Below are 20,806 nucleotides of genomic sequence, written 5' to 3'. Positions count from 1 at the left end.
TGGTCACTTTGTGCTTTACCTAGGAGTAAAACTAGGGGTTATATTTCCCCACTGCTCGGAAACCCAGCTTATTAAACTGGATAATGCCATTGATCTATTTACAGTAGAAGGTTGATATAGAGTTGTAACTAACATTAAGACTGATGCCCACTATACATTTAAAACTAAAAAGTGGCTTTGTAAAAATGACATGGGTTTCCAACTCTATTGTGTCTCAGTCAGGGCGGAGCGCCTTGTGAGGTGTCTTCACACTAGCTCAAGGTCACAGCGCAAGAACCTAGAGAGCCTCCTGAAGCACGGTGATAGTTTTGATTTAAATGGACTTGAACTGTACGAAGAATTGAGTACACTGTCACCAATGTTGCCACATGCAAAATCGGCGATGGACATTGTACAGTTTATTCATACCAGCAAACTTGTTGACATATATCCTAATGTGTACATTGCCACTCGTATTCTACTGACAATTCCTGTAACAGTAGCATCAGGAGAACGGAGTTTCTCAAAACTAAAGCTCATTAAAAACTATCTCCGTTCTACAATGAGTCAGGAATGCTTGACTGGTCTTGCTATTCCTGCAATCGAACAAGACATCACTTTGTCTTTGTCATACAATGACATTATTACTGATTTTGCAGCCAAAAAAGCCAGAAAGATTGCTTTTAATTAAAAACAAATCCTTGTTTCAATACTTCTTCATATAAATTTCCAATAAAATGTTGACAAATTAAAAAAACTATATTATTTGCATCATTCTGTCAAATCAGAATTTTTTCTATAGCGCTACTTCTTTAGTGCTAGTCCATCAGCATTACAGTGTGCTTAATTAAGTTAAACTGGGTTTAATAACGTGCATGTGGCAAGTTTTCCAATACTGTAAGCTTATGTTTGTGTTGTTAAGAGCAAGTCAGGTACAGGGGCACCAGTTTAATAATCCCGCCTAGGGCACCATAAATCCTAAGGACGGCCCTGGTGCCATGGAATAGACACATTCATTCCCGGGCATTGGGGTCTGACCAAGGAAGGCAGCAAACATTTACAAGCACAGGTGTTACTAGCAGGTGTTTTTTGTTTTAGAGGAAGCTGCATTTCTGGCTGCTGCTGCCAGCCCATCTATATGCCACCTCTCCTCCTTCCACATCCTCCCCCTCCAGAGAGACTCACAGGCAAGCCTATTTACAAAGCAAACACAGGCAATGAACACATCAGGTAATTAAAGGCAGATCAATTCAACGTAACTTCTCCTGGGAAAGAAGCCCTTGGGAGAAGGAAGAATGAGGCAGTGGGAGACAAAGGCAGAGAGTGAGAGAGGTATGGAGAAGAGAGGCACCAGAGCAGAGGAAGGGGCGTAGATAGAGGAGAGGGAAGGCAGCACCGCAGAGGGAGGGAAAATATAGGCGGAAGAGGGGCAGTGAGGAAAGCAGAACAGAGAGGATGAGAGAGATAATGTGGCAAAGAAAAAGGGATAGGCTACAGGGACAGATAACATGGCTACGGGAAGGTAGGCACAACGCAGAGAGAAATGGCAAAGAGCAGGGGTAGAAGCAGGACAAACGAATGGGCCCAAATTATAGGAATACAAATAATAATGATGCTGTTGAACAGCAGATCAGCTGTCAGTCTCAGTGTTTAATAATCTAAGGTGTTAGTAGGAGTAGCCAAATTCAGCATTCCAGGCCCAAGCATTCCCAGATCATGAGTCAGACCTGCCCAAGTGAAGAGATAGTACATCGAGGGATTTTTCTGCACCTTTATGGTTTCAAGCTTTCCTCCATGACCATGCAGCCTAGAAACTCATTTTTCTTGAAATGAAAGCTGCAATTCTCAGGAAATCACATAACTCCAAGAGCCGGGGGGTTAAGAAGAAACATCAAATGTCACGGTCACTTGTCCTAAAATCCAGAGCATTGGCAACACACTGAACAGCTTTTCAAGATGGGAGCTTTGTCTCAGCAACATCCCCGCCGGCAAAGCAGGTTTCTACCACTAAGTTTCTCCCTGCCCCTCATGTCTCTGGTGGAAGGCAGTCCAACCAACTCTCACTCTAGTTCCAAGCCTGCTTTCTCCTGTGGCTCTGTGAGAATCTCCCCATATCCCAAAGGGGCTCTTCACATATCCCATGGATAGCACAGGTGGAGCCAACAACAGCGGGACAGTGAAGTTGTGTCTTGCCCCTTGTTGGACTAAGGTTTTCCCTTTTCATGTTACACTCTCAGAATTTCCTTTCTTGGACACCTTTTGTCCAAGGATGTCAAAGTGCCCCATGTACATTAATGAATACAGCCTCAGACTCTCCCTGTGATGAGGGCAAGGCTCATTAGACATATTTTATAGAGGAGAGGGAAGCAAGGAGTAAAAGAACCAAGATGTTAAGTGGTGAACCCAAGGCTACACACTGAGTCAGTGGCAGAACTGCTAAAAAAAAAACCCACTCAGTCCCAGTGGCTCCCAGTCCCTCACTAACAGATAAACTGTGCTGCCTCTCTTCTGCTTTCATAATAAAAATAATAATAATAATAATAATGCCTAGCTCTTATCTAGCATTTTTCACCACACCTTAAAGTACTTTTCAAAGGAAGTCAGCATCATTATTCTCATTTTACAGATGGGGAAACAAAGTCCCTTCAAGCTGCATTCACAGTCTGACAGATTTGTAAGAGCATGGTTTGAGGGTATGTCTGCAACTGCATTGTAAACCTGGATCTGTTGAACGTGTGAACTTGGTGTTTTCAAGCCTGTGTTGAATGTCTGCACTGCACTGTAAACCTGGACTGGGGTCTCACAGGCATGCTAACATGTCCATACGGCACTACACAGACCTTCTGACTTGGGTCTGCGGCTTCAGCTGCATCCCCACTGCAAAATGATAGGGCATGGACCCAAGTGACAGTGGGACTTGAGTTCTGACCAACACTCCATCACGGTCCTATAACCTGGGTCCTGAATGTTTGGTGACCCAAGTCAGGCTGATTTGTGTGTGTGGAGGGAAGGGGGGTTTGGGTTCAATCCTGAGTCAGAGCCCAGGCTTTGTGTGCAGTGTAGACATACCCTGAGTCAATGCTTCAGCCTCCATTTATGCAGATGAGGCAGAGGTGGCCAACCCGGAGCCAGCAGTGCCACCCCCAGCCCGACCTTCCCATAGGAGGCCAGTCTGGAGCTGAAAAGTCTGGCCTGCACTGATGCAAACCTCAAAGCCAACTTGCTAGGAAACTTTTTACCACTTTGAGGCCTGCCTTGCCAGGAGAAGTGAGAGGCTGGCAGTGTCTCATGCCAATTCCACCCACTGGAGGAACCTGACCTGCCTATTCATTTAATTTTCCTATTTCTCCCTCTCTCCTTTAACTTGGTCACCCCATCCCCCCAGCTCCTGCTTTCCTGTCAGCTGTGATAAATAGGCACAGTCTACACACATGTTCTAACCAAACGGAGCTGGACCATTTCATGCCATGCTCCATACTTCCATGAGATGTCAATGAAGGAATTGGGCACCATGGCAACAGTGACACTGTACCAGAAGCCCTTGCAGGTAGGTGCCATGGAAGTGAGACTGAGGGTATGCTCAGCAGCATCCCTTACTCCCCCTCCCCCCACAAGCCACTGATCTCATGTGGCCAGTATGCCCCATGGCTGAATCCAGCATGCTCCTCTACAGCCACACAAATGTGGCTCAGTGCACAATGGGGAATGTCTTAAAGAGCAGCCCACAGTAGGGCTGGCACCTCCAAGATGCAAAAAAAAACAGTCCCTGGCTGCCCCCCAACAGAGACTCCTAGTTCTGACTACAGCTAATTAATTAGTAAAATGTTTTAGAGAACCATTTTACATTCCACCACACACACACACACACACACACAGTATTTTATGTTATTTTATCCTTTTTCTTACTATATCCTAACATGGCGCCGCAGTCCAGACCACGGTGCTGTGAACCGTCCAGCGCTCCACTGCCTCCCAAGCGAAAAGCAAACCGGCACAAACATGTCCTGAGAGGTCAACCTATTTCCATTCCTCAAACTTCTCTTAAGAAATTCAATAATATTTTCAGAATGTTCCTTTGGGGCGCAAGTCAGAAACCCAGACTGGCTCTGGACAAAGTACGGCTCCCCCATCTCTGTGGGGACTTCGTTTTCCCAATCTGAACAATTATCATATCTCCTTTCTGTGAAGCCAGGAATCTTTGTGGCTGTTAGATCTGACTGCACAGACCCCCACCGTGGGTTCAAATTGAATAAGAACTGGTAGAACCTCTCCCCCTTTCAGGCACTGTAGGATTGAATTATTATATAATTGATGCCTCCAGAGCTCCCACAGCTGTGAGGCAAGCTTGATCAAACTTGCCTAGAAAGTTCTGCTTCTGTGTAGAGGTGGCCCTATGGAGAAATCCTCACCTTAAAACTGGTGGCAAAACCTTGGTGTGGAGGGATTGACTGGAGAGAGAAATTACAACTGTGTCACAGCTAATTGTAAATAGTAAAGTCAAACCATTTGTAGCTCTCCAGAAACAATTTGGGTTGCCCTGCTCTGGAGCATGGAAATCTCTCCTTTGAAAGCATTTACTTAGGAATGTATTTGGATCGGATGCACTGGGAACTCCAGAAGTTTTATTATTTTGGAGGAAACTTCCTAGATTTACTCAGCCAGTGGTATCCTTTTACAATGTTCCGGCCCCAAAAAAATCTGCCACCGACTGATAATTTGAGAGTTGCTTGGAATAGAGGTTTGGATGCACAACTCTCTTTGACCCAGTGGACCACAATTGGATCTAATGTTAAAAAAGCAACTATAGACCCATCTTATTCACCAAAGACACTTTTTCAAATATACTGGTCCCCACATAAGCTAATGGGAATGGGCCTCATAAATGCCGGCCACTGCTAGAAATACAACTCCCTTGGTACTATGTTAGCTCATATGTTTTGGGAGTGCCCCTGTACCAAGAATTTCTGGTATAAGGTGGATCAAAGGACCGATTTGATATTGGATGCTAAGTGGAAGCCCTTCCCCTTACGTTTCATTCTTGGATATATTTCTGATACCCGTAAACTACCTGGTAATAAGGTGGTCTGGTTCCAACATGAAGCTATGGTCACTAAAAAAATTAATCCTGCAAAAATGGAAAAGTCAATCCCCACCAAACACTGATGCCTGGCTCAGTGAGATGGCTGAACTTGCAGCTATTAAACGACTGGCATTCTGCAGAAAGAGAACACCCAAAGAATTCAAAGCAACTTGGGCTGACTTTTTAGAGGTCTATGATTGAAGTAGTACCTGAAGATAGATATATCCCTTCCCTTCCCCTTCCTTTATCCTAAGCCTCTTTACTGCCTTTGTGTGTTATGTTGAATCTGGTATTTTGGTAAATTTGTTGTATCAGAAAAGATAAAAATTATAAACATAATCCCCGTCACGGGGTGCTCTACTCACTGCTAGGATGACACCTCCTCCTGGTCACTCTGGGAATAGTTGGCCAGGTAAACGCTCATTCCCACAGTTGCACTCTGTCTCTCTCTCTCTTTCACTCCAAGAGCTGCTGCTGCTGCCTCTTCATGACTTGGCCCTCTGGCCCGGTCACTCAGCAGTTTCCTCTTCTGGGGTATAACCCTTCCAAGCCTCTGTCACTCCCACAGTGACCCAGGCAGTCTTCCAGTTCCCAGTCATGGAGAGGGGAATCCGGGCCTGCCCTCTACTCCGGGTTCCAGCCCAGGTACCCAGCAACACACAGCCACGGTCTGTTCAGTCTCCAATCTTGCTGCTTACTCCCTGGGCTGCTTCCTGCCCTACGTCCCACAGACTCTCTTCTCCACCATGTTCTCTTTAGGGTACGCCCTTCGCCCCCTGGGTCCTACTCTTTCCCCAGGGTTCCCTCCTTCCCTCTCTGCTAAACAGAGGGTCACCACAAACTTCCTCCTGCCAGCCTTTTCTGCTGCCAGCTGTCTGGGTTTTTAACAGCCCAGCCCACCTCTGCTCAGGTGAGCTTCCCTCTAATCAAGGCTTTCCACCCAGCCTGTATCTCCCTCCTTTGCTGCTTAATAGGTTAACTGACCCATCTGGCTCCATTAACCCTTTGGGGCCAAGTGTGGGGTGAGCACCCCATCGCACACACAAAATTACAACCCCACACATTAAATCTTATAACAGACAAGGCTGTACAAAAACCAGCCAGTCCAGTTAAAAATGGGCCAGGTGGCAACCCTAGCCCACAGTCATGCATTGGAAGTGGGAGGAACAGCCATGCCACTATCACTTGCCAAGGGACGAAACGAAGGGAACGTTAAAGCGAGCTGAGCTAGCAAAGCAACAGTGGAGTGACAGGAGACAAAATGTCTGACCCAGGCCAGCTGGGACTGCTGCTTGGGCTGTGTGTGTGCGCACATACACACACACACACACACCCCTCACTAGTCCCTCTCAAACTTTGCCTGTATTCACTGAGTCCCTTCCACTAAAGTCACTATCCACTTCATTATGACCCCGCCAGGCATCTATCAGCTTGCCTGGCTAACTCTTCATCCTCCCTTGGTCTGGGGCAGCCCTTGTGCTACTAAGCCTTGTAACAGACCAAGTCTCTACTCCATCCTCAGCAGAGCACAGAGACCCTAAGCATGTTCAAACTCCCCTTCTTCCTGGGGTTTGGCTCTATGGGCAATTCAGAGACAATCACACGACATAAATGTCAGCCTGATTTCCTACCCTGAGCTTGGCTGGCCGTAGGGTTTCCATCCCTCTTCCAGCTCCCTCGTTTCCCACTGCACTTAAGTGTGAGGTGGAGTCAGCCTGCTGCACCCATCCAAGGAGTCAGCAGAACTTCAGCAACTTTAGGGAGAGCTCTAGCACTTGCTGGCAGGGTGGGTTAACAAGAGAGCCCTGAACCCCTTGTTCAAAGGAACTGTCCTTACCAAACATAGGTTCTCCCTTCCCCTTCACCTCATGTACTCACAGTGCTTGATCCAGCCACCTGCTGACCTGCTCCTATTTACCCTGTAGTTTCAGGGCCTGACTTGCCTCAGTGACACCAATGAAAATCAGGAGCAGCTCCTTTGAAGTGAATTGAAGCCTAATACCAGTGTAACAGAGCAGAGAATCAAGCCCAAAGTCTGACTTCTGTCTCTGGTCTAAACTCCTCAACTCCATATTCTTTCTCAGCAGCAGACAGTCCCTTTAGCAGTACAGTGGCTCTCTGGCCAATCCCAGGGGAATGTGGCAGACGCTTCTCCCCCAATTAAATAGATAGGGGCAGATTCTCAGATGGTGTACACCAGCATAACGCCACTGACTTTAAAGGAGTCAGCTGACACCATTTGAGATCTGTCTCTTCCTGCAGATTAGAGATTGGCCAACAGATCCACTGTTTTCCAGAACTGTGTATACCTGGATAGAGAGTTTTGGATTGGGACCATCTCTAACGTAGACTGTTGGGACAAGGAGTGGCCCTCTACTCCTGTCTTCATGCACCAAGGGCTCTAACACCGCCAATTTGTAAACACCAGCATGTGGTTTATTTGTGTTATCTCAACCACCACTGCCCCTTTTACAGTCCTGTGCAGCATCTTTGCTTACGCTGACATACAAACATCATTCCCCTTAGCCAGAGAGAAGAGAGGGAAGAGATCTCTTGATGCAGAGCTCTCCCTTTACCCTGGCTTTGCTAGCCTCTCCATCCCACTCACTCCTCTCTCTCACTCCCTCCTTCGACATCTTTCCTCTGCGCCTTTCTACTCTTCCAGTTTGTGAGCTAACTAGCTCCTTAGCTCTCCTCAGCACAGACCGATCTAGTAATTAGCCCCAGCTTCCCTCAATCCAACCCTTCTCTGGGGAAACCAATTGGACTTACAGTGGCTGGTTCAGCTGCTGTTTCTCAGCACTACCACCCATGAATTGAGGGACCTCTATGTTTTCCTGGCTCTCTGTGTCAAGAGGGGCATTTTTCCCAACATTGGCAACCACAAGTGATCCAAAGCAATGAGTCATAACCCCCCTCCCCAAAATGAGACTGGCTTCAGATTTAACATAGTAAATGTGAGTTTTTATTTTTCCTTCTTGCTTTTGAGCCTTTAGAATTCATGTTTTCAAGCTTTTCTCCATTACCACAAGGGCTAGAAACATACTTTTTTAATGAAAGCTGAGAATCCCATGATTACAGGACTGGAAGAGCTGGGGTTTTACACCCCATTTTTGAGATACAATTGTGAAGGCTGGTGATGCTGGGGGTTCTTGGTTCCTTCCTGCACAGTGAGCTAGAACAGAACATCACTAGAGCTGTGTCAATAACTGATTTTTTTTTTCAGCAAATCAAAAAAAAAAAATTCAGCTCAAACTAAATGTTTTGTTTAGATTTGGGGCTTTTAAAATTATTCACTTTTTAAAAATAGGTGTTTTGAGTCAAAAAATGAAACGTTTTGTTTTGAACATGTCAAAATGAAACACTGCAAATTCTTCAGAAGTCTCCCCTCCGCCGACGTGAACAACGTAGCAAAACCAACACGAAGGTTTAAGTGTCTCTGAATCTGCATTTTTCACCAAAAAAAAGAAAAAAGAAAAAAAAAAGTTCTGGCCAAAAGGTTTTGCTCAGTTCTAATTATATGCACACTCCAAACATATGCCATCTCCAATGACCTTCTTAACCCTCTTCGTTTTGATTAATCTGTCAGCCCCCAAAGAGGCCGATCCAACCCAGACCTCTCGACATCTGAGCCAACTACTGTGTGACAAAGTGTGTGAAAAAGATTTGCAGTGTGTGTCACCACTCCGACAATGATGCTGTGTTTCATGAACTACACCTAAGGCGATTAAGAAGGGGCAGTAAAGATACGATTTAAAGGAGACTGATCTCACCTCCTGGGTTTATGTTCTGGCCTTTTATTTCCCTGCTTTTTTCTTCTTTGTTTCTTTCTTTCTAAATTCTTTAACTTTCTAAAAGTTCCAGTTTATTTGTGCTCTAACTCCTTCCATCCCATGCCTTTTCTCTTGTACATTTCTCTCTCCTGTGATTCTGTTTTCTCCTGGGCTTCTTATTTATTTTTGTTTCTCTTCCTCTCCTGTTGGCTCTTTCCCTTTGGTTGTTTCCACTTAGCACTTTGAAATATATATATTCCTGCATTTTTTTTTCATGCCTTCACCTTACATTCCTTCTCCCCACTCCATGTGCACATGATCCCCACCCTGTCCTCATGCACGGTCTACCTATTTGGGGATTTTAGCTTGCTGTCCACCACTGTAATATCTGAGCACCTTCCACATGAAAGCAATAGCAAAGTCCCTAAGAGATTGTATGGATTCTCTGGCATGGGACGGCTTGGGGTAGGGTTTGGGTTTTGTTTTTAAATTGTGTTGATTTATTTATGTTGATTTGTTTCAGGGGTAATGAGTTTTTTTGTGGGTAGACAGTTGTGTCGATGTTGTGAGCTCACGCTCTCCCCTCCCTCAGCACATGTGCTTCCCCCCCTCCCTACACACACGCACACTCCCCTCTCTCTCTCTCTCTGCACCTATGCATTCTCTTTTTCCTTTCCCAGTCACTTTTCCTCTTCTCTCCACTTTCTGCCCAGGTCCCTCTTCTCCTTCCTCATGATCTTTCGCCAGGCCCGTCTCTGACCCACTGCTCCCTAAAACCCTAGGGCCCCCTCTGCTCCCTGCATCCCCAGCTGCAAGATCCATCTCCTCTTTCCATCCAGGCAGGGATTCTCCTCTCCCGCAGGGCTGGCTGTTCTCATGGAGACAGAAGAGAGCTGTGCAGCTGGGGCGGGGGAAACAGGAGGAGCAGTAGGGCAATGATGCTTGGCTGGCTCAACCTCTCTGAGGCAGACACAGGCAGCCTTCCTCTTGAACTCAACCCAGGAGCTATTCAGAAAAGAGGGGAAATAGGGCAAGTGGAGGGGTCTGATGCCAACTGCCTAACAGCTAGAGAGTGGGGTAGGCCAGGGACATCTCACAGGGTATAACCTAGCTCCTGTCTTGGCAAAAATACAGGTCTGTCTCATCTTACGCGGGGGTTCCGTTCCGCGGTTAGCATGTAAAGCGAAAACCGCGTATAGCCAAAACCCCATTGAGTTCTATGGCGGGCGAAATTGCCCGCACTACAGGTATAGTATTAAAACTGTTGTTTTTCTCTTTTGTTGTTGTTTTTGCCGACCGCGTAAAGTTGAAATCGCGCTTGTTAAATGCGCGTAAGATGCGACAGACCTGTACCTCACACGCAGCTAGAGATTCCGCCTGAGTTAGCACTAGCTGCTTCCCTGTGTTACACCTCACAGCCAAGGTCTGAGGAAGGAGAGGGACAAGGCCCTGACTAATGGAGTACATATAGTTTACCAAGCTAGTATTGGCTGGCTTGAGAAATCCCCGCTCTGCGAACAATTGCCCTTCATCCCCAAATGCCCCCTAGGCGCCCTAATGTCTTGGTTACCATCCTATTTTCCCTCTTGGGCCCTGTAATAAATTAAAGGGGAGGTAGCGCCCTTTTATGAACACCCAGCCAGCCAGTTAGCTGTAAAATCCCTCTTGGTAGCTGTTCTCTGCTAGCTTTACGTGTAAACGGTTAACAAAGTTCCCCAAGTAAAGGAAAAGGAGTGGGCACCTGACCAAAAGAGCCAATGGGAGGGCTAGAACTTTTTAAAATGGAGAAAAAACTTTCCCTTTGTGTGTGTGCTATGTTCCCTGAGCTGCAGGGACACGGAGCAGCAATGCTATAAGCAGAAATGCTGTGTAAGGTTTGAACCAGGTATGAAAAAGTATCTTCCATACCTAGAAGAAATAATTTGGATAGGGATTGTTTAGTTGGATGCTATCGGGTGTATTTCTTATTTTGGCTTGTGGATCTCCTCTGTGCTAACCCCTGATGCTTTTGTTTGCTTGTAACCTTTAAGCTGAACCCCCAAGAAACCTATTTTGGTTGCTTAATTTTTGTAATTGTTTCTTTTAAGATCTAGCAAAAAGCCTAAGTTCCAGATGGATTTTTTTTCCTTTTTGTTTTTAATAAAATTTACCTTTTTTAAAAACAGGATTGGATTTTTGGTGTCCTAAGAAATTTGTGCATGTTATTTGATTAGCTAATTTCCTTTGTTTTCTTTCTCAGCTCTTCCCTGGAGTGGGGGGGGGGGTGAAAGGGCTTGAGGGTACCCCACAGGAAGGAATTCCCAATTGCTCCTTCCTGGGTTCAAAGGAGGGTTTTTTGCATTTGGGTGGTGACAGCATTTACCAAGCCAAGGTCAGAGAAAAGCTATAACCTTGGGAGTGTAATACAAGCCTGGAGTGGCAAGTATTAATTTTTAGAATCCTTGCGGGGCCCCCACCTTCTGCACTCGGAGTGACAGAGTGGGGATTCAGCCTTGACAGGCCCTTACAGACGCCATGACAGGCTCTCTTGCGTAAAGAATACCCCTCCTTGGTGCCAGTTAGTTACAAAACATAGCACACATAATACATAGCTGAAGTCTGAAACATTGTCCATTTATCTTACCCAGTGTACGTAGTCCTGAAAATCCAACAACCACTAGTGCACTGACATAGCACATACCACACATGGGTGTCCTCTACCACACGCAAGCTCTTAGTCAGTCCTCTCCCGTCTTTCTGCCAGGACGGCCTCCCAGCTGGAGGGCATCCCCACTGTTCCCAGCAGGAACAACCCCCAGTGCCTCTGCAGGGAGCTCACCCTCTGCGTTGGACCATCCATCACTCCCCATTCTGTTAAGCTTTTCCTGCTCTCCAGCATGGAGATGCCAGCAGGTAAAAACCCTCAGCTGCTCCACTGACTTCAGCCCTCTCCAGCTCAGGCTCTCTGTCTTGGGAAGGCCAGCCAGCCATCTTCTCTTGCTATTCTTCAGCCTTTGCCAGGAACTTCCTACAACGACCTCCTCGTTCTCCTTGCTCCTTTATAGCCACAGGTGCTTCCCAGTTCTCTTAATTGGACAAACTAGGAGCACCTGTACAGGCACAGGGGTCCTGGACTTCCTTTATTTAAAGGGGCCAGCCAACCTGACACACACCATCCCTCTTTTTAACTTAACTGCCTCCTGGTGCCCTGCACTGTTGCAGCTAGGGCTGGTCAAAAATTTTACATATTTTTTTACATATAATTGGGTTTTTGACTAAAAATATATATTTTTTTTTTGCAAAAAGTGGCTATTTTCCACAGAAAATTCAATTTTTTCCCAAAAAAACCCAAACACCCCAAAACTGAAATATTTTGATTCACATATCCACTGCCATGTCTCATGGGTGATATAGTTTTGTTGCCTCATGTCTCCATTCACCTCTATAGGCCGGGCTCCTGAACTGAATTACATTTCCCATGATGCAGGGGACTCCCATGTTGCATCACCACCCCTCACCAAGAGGGGAGACCATGTTGCATCATGGGAGATGTAGTCTGTTCAGGGCATCCAACCTATAGAGGAGAATGGGTTCATGAGGCAACTGAACTACAACTCCCACAAGGCACAGTGGCAACATTTCCAAATCCAAATACTTTGGCTGTCAGGTGAAATATTTCAGTTGTTTATTATTTTGCTGAAAAAGTCAAAATTTTCCACAGAATCACCTTACCCCCACCGCCATTTTCTGACCAGCTCTACATGCAACTCTCCCTCCCACAAAAGGGTCCTTCTGAAACCTGCCTTGGACTGTGACTTTGTTCAGTCTCTTTAGTTAAGCCTGGTCAGTGTATGGATGGGAGACCAACTAGAAGGAACACCCCCAAGTCCAGGCTGAGGGGATTGTAGCTGTGACTAATCCTTCCAAGCACTGACCCAATAGGCCAGTGAGGTATTTGGGGCACTAGCAAAGGTGAAAATAAGCTGGTACACCCTGGTACAGCATACCGGCAAGAGCCGGTGCGCCGTACCGAGGCGGATCGGCTTCCCCTGGCGGCAATTTAAAGGGCCTGGGGCTCCCAGCAGCGGCTGGAGCCCCGGGCCCTTTAAACTGCTGCTAGAGCCCTGCTGCCAGAGCCCCGGGGTAGCAGCGGCAGCCGGGGGCTCGGGCGGTGATTTAAAGGGCCCGGGGCGCCTGCCGCAGCTACCGCCCCTGCCCTTAAAATAGCCACCGGAGCCCCGCTGCTGCCTCCCCAGGGCTCCAGCAGCAGGGCTCCGGGGACGACAGAAAGGGCCCGGGATGGTAGCGGCAGCCGGAACCCTGGGACCTTTAAATCGCCCCCCGAACCCCTGGCTGCCGCTGCTACCCCAGGGCTCCGGCAGCGCTGCTCAGGTGGCGATTTAAAGGGCTCGGGGCTCCCACTGCCGCTACCCTCCGGGGCCCTTTAAATCACCACCCGAGCCCCACTGCTGGAGCCCTGGGGTAGCAGCTACGGGGCTCTGGCGGTGATTTAAAGGGCCAGGGGCTCCCGGCTGCCGCTACTGCAGTGGAGCCCCGGTCCCTTTAAAGCTCTGCCGGAGGCCGGGGCCCCCTCTGATGATGATATAAAGGGCCCGGGGCTCCACTGCGGTAGCAGCAGCTGGAGCCCTGGGCCCTTTAAATCACCCCTGGGGCTCCCAGCCCCCTCTGCAGCTGGTAGCTCCTGGTGTGATTTAAAGGGCCCGGGGCTCCCAGCTGCTGCTACCACAGTCCCAGCCCCGGGCCCTTTAAATCCTTATTTAAAGTGCCCGGGGATTTAAAGGCCCCGCCTCTTCCGGTTGAGGCCCCACCCCCTCCTAAGGACCGGTAAGTCCTTTAAGTTACTTTCACCCCTGGGCACTAGCCTGCTGTTTTGATGAGCTATGAAGCCAAGGTTCTGGCCACTTGGAGTCTTTAAAGATCTTTTCATAAGAAGGAGATGTTTACCCTGGTGCTTGGTTAAATTCCCTAATGGGTGATTGCCTTCTGCCTCCTCCTGCTGTTTAAGTGGATACAACCTCATCCCTTTGTGACTCTGCACTGCCACGTGGTATTGTGAGGAATAATTGACTCCTGCAAGGTATTGAGTACTCTCAACTCCCGGTCACATTGACCGGAATTGCAATTGCACAGCACATCTCAAGACCAGACCTGTAAGGCCTGCTGCATTCGACTCCAGTGGCAGCTGTGCTTCAGCAGGGTTGTGCTCCAAAAATGTGCTTTATAGCTGATGTATTGTATTGGCATAGGCCATTGTCATTCTCCACACAGCCCCTTGCAGCTGGCATCCTGAACTCATGAAATATCTTCTTTAAGGAGACGCATGCACAGTGCAGCTAAAGATAAAAATAACAATAATTTTGCTAGATGAAACTTCATGTTAAACACTTAAAAAGCAATAAAAAGTCAATTTTCTTTCTTTCAATTATTTTGCTTATTCCATTTTAAAAAAAGTTTCCCTGTTATGATGACATATATTTTTCCCATCAGTAGCAACTGGCTTCATCATTATTCACCTGCCCCAACCCCCCAGATCGCCTTGATCCCACTTCTTGCTAGCACACGAATGGCCATCACTGCATGGGGGCTGGGGTTCACGGCACGTACAAAAGAGGGAAACAGTGATAACTTGTGAACGCTCGCTGTCTCGCTCGGCACAGAAGCACCTTTTCAGAGAGAGAGAAAGATAAAGGCAGAAATTACTGCTGTAGCACAAAATATGCCAAGTTCATAAGAGCAGCATTTACCGCTTAATCAAAATGGTTTGACAATGTAAAAATTAGGTTTTCGAATGTCATTAGTGTTTTATAATAGGTTCAATTTATATCGCTCCCATCCCTGCTTTTTCATCTGTGCTAATTGTTTTTATTCATTCCTTTCATTTTTTTACACTGTTGTCTTGTTGGTTTTTAATTTTTAATTATCATGGGGGTTTTTTTTACCTTGCTAATTGGTCTTGGTTTCAAAAGGCTGGTTTTGTCATTCTGTTTTCTGCTAATGCCTATGCAGGCATTTGCAGGCAGGAGGCTCTCTACAATGCTAGCATGGGAACAGTGGCGCTCTCCAGTGCTAGCACTGGCATGGAAGCTCTCTCCAGTGCTAGCATGGGCGTGGAGGTTCTCTTCAGTGACAATGTGGAATCCCTCTTTATATTAATATTCACACGAAAGTCCTTTTATATGAGCATGCAGATTTCCTTCTGTATGGGCACTGCAGGTTCTCTTTAGTGTTGGCATGGAAATTGGAGCTCTTTTCTACTATTGGCACACAGACTGTCTTCTCTATTTGGAAGAACATGAAAGCTGTCTTCTACACTGGCATGAAGACTCCCTTCTAGCTGAGTGCTCTTTTCTGTTACCCAATATGTATGCAGACATACCATTTTTTTACCTTTCCCTGTACAAGAAATTCCCTTTGCACTTATCACAGATCTGCAAGTTGTCATTTGCATGAAGATAGGCATTGGCTTGTTGGCTATATGCCCTCTGCACTTACCAATAGAACTGGTTGATTTTTTTCCATTGAAAAGTTGTTTGGTTTGGGGGTTTTTTGGCAGAAAACTGGTTTTGGGGTTTTTTTTTTACAACATGGAAATTTGAGTAAAATTGCAATTTTTGTCAATTTCAGGGAAAAACCTTAATTGTTTTTAGCCAAAAAACATATTTTTGGTTTTCAAAATTTCTTGATGAAAACCTGAAAAATGTAGAAGAAAAATTTAGTCAAAAATATTTTCATCAAAACTTTTCTTGAATAAAAAGATAGTTTCCTAACTAGTTCTTGTTCTCAGCCTCTTTGATTGAGGAAACACCCTGGGCGCTCACCCATGTTGCATTTTGTTTGTAGCAGGAAGCCCAGACTTATGAACATGTGTTTGCCTGCACCCTATTTGGAACTCATTGCCAGGAGATGTTGTGAAGGCCAAATGTATATGTGGGCTCAAAAAAGAATTAGAGATGTTCCTGGAGGATAGGTCCATCAATGGCTATTAGCCAAGATGGTCATGGACACAACCCCATGCTCTGGGCTACCTAAGCTTCTGACCGCCAGATGCTGGGAATGGAGGACAGAGGATGGATCACTTGATGATTGGCCTGTTCTGTTCATTCCCTTTGAAGCATTTGGCATTGGCCCCTGTTGGAAGACAGGATACTGGGCTAGATGGCCCTTTGGTCTGACCCAGTATGGCTGTTCTTATGTTTATGTTCTTATCCTATTGCCAGCCGGAGTTAGTATCATAGAGGCAGAGGGGAATAAAAGTATTTATTGCTGTGAGTGTGGGTTCATGGATTTGTACTACACAGTGTTGGGTTTTCATGCTCTGAATATCTTGTGGACATTCTCTGGCCAGTTTCTGTAGTACGTTTTTTGATGGTGATGCTGCATTTACCCTCCAGCACGTGAAACTCCTCCCTCAGATGTTTTCAAGCTAACGTCTTGATGTCTAAACCCATCAACCATGCCACCACCAACCCTTAAGCCATACAGCAGGCTTGGCAAACACAGAACAATCAGGATTGGTCTCCAAGCTTCTGCTACCCCATGAGAGACTAGATGATCTTATCTTGATCTTGTGTAGGTTTCCAAGAGGAAAGAGTTTGCACCCATGGGTGCCTCAGCCTCAGGAGTGCCTTATTAGGCCACTTACTGTACGTGTGAGCTTGTGGTGGCTGCTTGAAAATGACCACCACTTTCTTCCATTCCTGTCAGCCTCTGATGATGGAGCTTCCACTCCCATCTTCACGGGGACCAATCCTCCACCCCCACCCCCTTGTACTGTTGTACATTTTTGGATGCATATGCAGAAGAATATTCTGCAGGAGCAGGAAGGTTAAAGTACTTCTGTATTTTGCACTGGTAAAACCACTACTGGAATACTGTGTCCAGTTCAGGTGCTCAGACTTCAAGAAGGGCTTTTTGATTTGGCAGATAAAGGCATAAGAAGATCCAACAGCTGGGAGCTGAAGTTAGACAGATTCAAGGCTCAAATATTTGTCTGTGTAATTAACCATTGGAAGAACTTACCAAAGGATGGCAAGGGGTGAATTCTTCATCATTTGAAATCTTTAACTCAATAATGGATGCCTTTCTAGGAGATACGCTAAAAGGTACTGGGATTGACTGGGGAATCGCTAAGTGAAGTGCTCGGATCTGTGTTATCCAGGAGGTAAGACTAGAAGATCAGAAGTCCCTTCTAGCCTTAAAATCTATGAATCTTCAGCTCCTCACTGGCTGCAGTGGAACCAGAAAGGGCTGTTAGAGAGGCGTGCAAACAGAATCCCTCCTTTCTTTCCACCACTGGAGACAGAGAGTGTCATTTTCATCATTATTCACAACTTCTGGCTGCCCAAGGAGTCCTTGAATCAACATGTCTCACATGACAACCCGCAGGGCTTCCAAGCAAGCTGTTGGGCCTGCTATGCATGCCAGCTTTAATGGCATGGCCTCTAGTGGCATTTTTAATTCTTCCTCCCACTTTTGTTTCCCATCCTGGAGCCTCCACAGACTCTCTTCCTTCTTCCCCCTCAGACACACCCACACTCGCTTGCGTTCTCTCTCTCTCTCTCTCTCTCTCTCTCTCTCTCTCTGCCTGCTTGTGGGCACTGCGTCCAAGTGATTTTCTCATCCTGCTTAGCCCTGAGATCACCCTGTAAATAACACACAGCAGCTCCCAAATTAAACCTTCAGTGGCTTGCAGCATGTTCATCCACAGAGTTCTACCTTGACAAACTGCCAGCTTGCTGACTGGCCCTGGGAGACCTCTCATTCGGTTTAATCTATTGCTGGCTCCAGGCAGCTTTCTGCTCTATGAAGGACAGGCCTGGCTTCGTCGAAGGTTCTCCAGAGCCTTAAATCAGGAACAATACGACCTGTATCTACGGGACGCCAAGAATCTGTACTGATGCCTGATAAGAGGAAGGCCTTTTACTCACCCCTCTCTATATTTAGCAGTATTCCCAGGCAGTGTTTCTAAAATTACCAAACACAGTAATATGGGAGGTGTAGTAACATGAAGTACAGAACCATGCACACTACAGCCCAAGTCCAGGCAGTAAGGGTGCTTTTTAAGCACTTTTGAGTGGAGCTAACGCCATGTATTCTGGAAGAAGCAGACGTCACATCCCAAACTCAGCCTCTTCCTCCCTGACCCAGCGATGGGTCGGAATGACCCAGGAGCAGCAAGCTGATCACCTGCATGGAAGGGGATGGAGAAGTCCTGCCTTGAGTGCAGGGGACTGGACTAGATGATCCATGTCTAGTTGGCAGCCGGTTTCAAGCGGAGTGCCCCAAGGGTCGGTCCTGGGGCCGGTTTTGTTCAATATCTTCATTAATGATCTGGAGGATGGCATGGACTGCACTCTCAGCAAGTTTGCAGATGACACTAAACTGAGAGGAGTGGTAGATATGCTGGAGGGTAGGGATAAGATACAGAGGGACCTAGACACATTAGAGGATTGGGCCAAAAGAAACCTGATGAGGTTCAACAGAGTCCTGCACTTAGGATGGAAGAATCCCATTCACTGTTACAACTAGGGACCGAATGGCTAGGCAGCAGTTCTGCAGAAAAGGACCTAGGGGTTACAGTGGACAAGAAGCTGGATATGAGTCAACAGTGTGCCCTTGTTGCCAAGAAAGCTAATGGCATTTTGGGCTGTATAAGTAGGGGCATTGCCAGCAGATCGAGGGACGTGATCATTGCCCTCTATTCGACATTGGTGAGGCCTCATCTGGAGTACTGTGTCCAGTTTTGGGCCCCACACTACAAGAAGGATGTGGAAAAATTGGAAAGAGTCCAGCGGAGGGCAACAAAAATGATTAGGGGGCTGGAGCACATGACTTATGAGGAGAGGCTGAAGGAACTGGGATTGTTTAGTCTGCAGAAGAGAACAATGAGGGGGGATTTGATAGCTGCTTTCAACTACCTGAAAGGGGGTTCCAAAGAGGATGGAGCTAAACTGTTCTCAGTGGTAGCAGATGACAGAACAAGGAGTAATGGTCTCAAGTTGCAGTTGGGGAGGTTTAGGTTGGATATTAGGAAAAACTTTTTCACTAGGAGGGTGGTGAGGCACTGGAATGGGTTACCTAGGGAGGTGGTGGAATCTCCTTCCTTAGAGGTTTTTAAGGTCAGGCTTGACAAAGCCCTGGCTGGGATGATTTAGTTGGGAATTGGTCCTGCTTTGAGCAGGGGGTTGGACTAGATGACCTCCTGAGGTCCCTTCCAACCCTGATATTCTATGATTCTATGATCTCTCGAGGTCCCTTCCAGTTCTATGATTCTATGATTCTAAGTACATCTCTCTCACCTTGCTCTAAAAGCACACATGTTGGCCAGTCCGGGGGATAGTCAATGGTGACGCAAGATGCTGGTCCAGGTTGCTCTAATAAGGATGCCTTGCTGCCTGGGTGTTGAATGTCATGATTAGATTAGGAGCCCTGCCCCTGAGGTGGCATCACAGTGTGATATGAGATTGTTTTGTGTGGGGAAGGGCATTCATGAGAGTTGTCTGTAAGAGAAGAAGAAGGGGGGTCAAGGTATAGAAAATGGAGAGACACTCGTCTGTACTGATGGCTTTGCCCTGTGGATTGATTCAATGGCTTGTGCCAGTTTGGAAGGAGCCATGACTGAGGAATGAGTCCAGAAGTTGGAGCTGTTACAGGCAATCAGCACCAGCGTCCATGTTTTTTAAGAGAGCCAATATGCATATCTGGAGCCATTATGGGACAGCAGGCTAAATATCCATTTGAAAAAATTATCCCATGAACAACTACAATATACCAGAGGAACTGCTGGGCTCAGATAAATACTAATTGAAAGCCAAAGCGGAAACCTGCAGCCATATCACTTTGTGTTGTGAACTTGTCAGATCTCATAAGCTAATTAGTATCAGGCCAGGCCAGTTCATGGAGGAGAGACCTGAGGAAAAGGCAACATGCTGCAGGAAGTGGTGTCTGGTATTTAGGAAGGAGCACTCTGCTCTCAGAGTCAGCACCGCATCAGTGCCTCGACATAGGAATGGGGCAGTTGTGGTTCTGGCGGTGCTGTCTTTCAAAAGAGATAACATGCTGACATCTTTGATTACAGTCACCACTAAGACCCCCCCATATTTTCCTCATGACATGGGGGGTTTACGTTCCTTACCCTGGCTAAATTCCAATTTGATAATCAAATTCCCCTTCCCTGAAATACAAATACCCTTTCCCTGCCGTTTCAATGGAACACAATATTGTCCTTTTCCTGCCTCAAACTGTTGTGCAGTCTTGGTGGCTGTTTTTAAACAGCATCCACCTCTACCCCAGAAACTGATGCATTTTTTGTGGTCATAAATGGTTTGCAAAGCACCCGTGGATGCTTTGGGATGAAAGGCTCTATGCCTAATAAAAGAAATCATCACTACTGCTACCTATCTTTATTGTGACGGGGGATTACATGCTGTTTGCGAGGCAAGGTACTCAGCTGCTACTGTTACAAGAGCAGTAAAAAAACCCAGCTAGATACAGCAGATAGACTGGACAGAGATGTAAAACTCTGTAATGTACTTGAGACAATATGTCAATTGAATCCCTCCTCTGGTAGATTATTTTGGCTACCAAGGGATTTCCATATTTGTCCACTACCCACAAGGGCAACATACAGTCTGGAAAATGGAGAAAAGATTCAACTTAAAGTCTATCAATTTCAAATAAATAGTGATCCCTAATTCAGATCAAAATCTGCATGGGGCAAAAACTACACAGTCCGAGTGTTTGGCTGTGGAGATGGGCAACAGTTTTCAAGTCTTCAAAAATGTTTACATTTAGAAATTGAAAAAAAAATATTGGGAAAAATGTGAATTGGTTTTGGAAAACGTCCCAATTTTTTTAACCAACCATGGAACCGGCTGAAATTTTTTAGATATCAACATTTCTAATTTACAAAAATGGGGGAATTTGTTAAAGAAAAATTAATGAAATTTCCTCCCTTTTTGACTAGCTCTGTGTG

The sequence above is a fragment of the Emys orbicularis genome, chromosome 7 (genome assembly GCF_028017835.1).
Source record: "Emys orbicularis isolate rEmyOrb1 chromosome 7, rEmyOrb1.hap1, whole genome shotgun sequence".
NCBI lineage: Eukaryota > Metazoa > Chordata > Testudines > Emydidae > Emys > Emys orbicularis.
The sequence above is the reverse complement of the archived record's forward strand: the minus strand, read 5'-3'. Positions refer to the sequence as shown.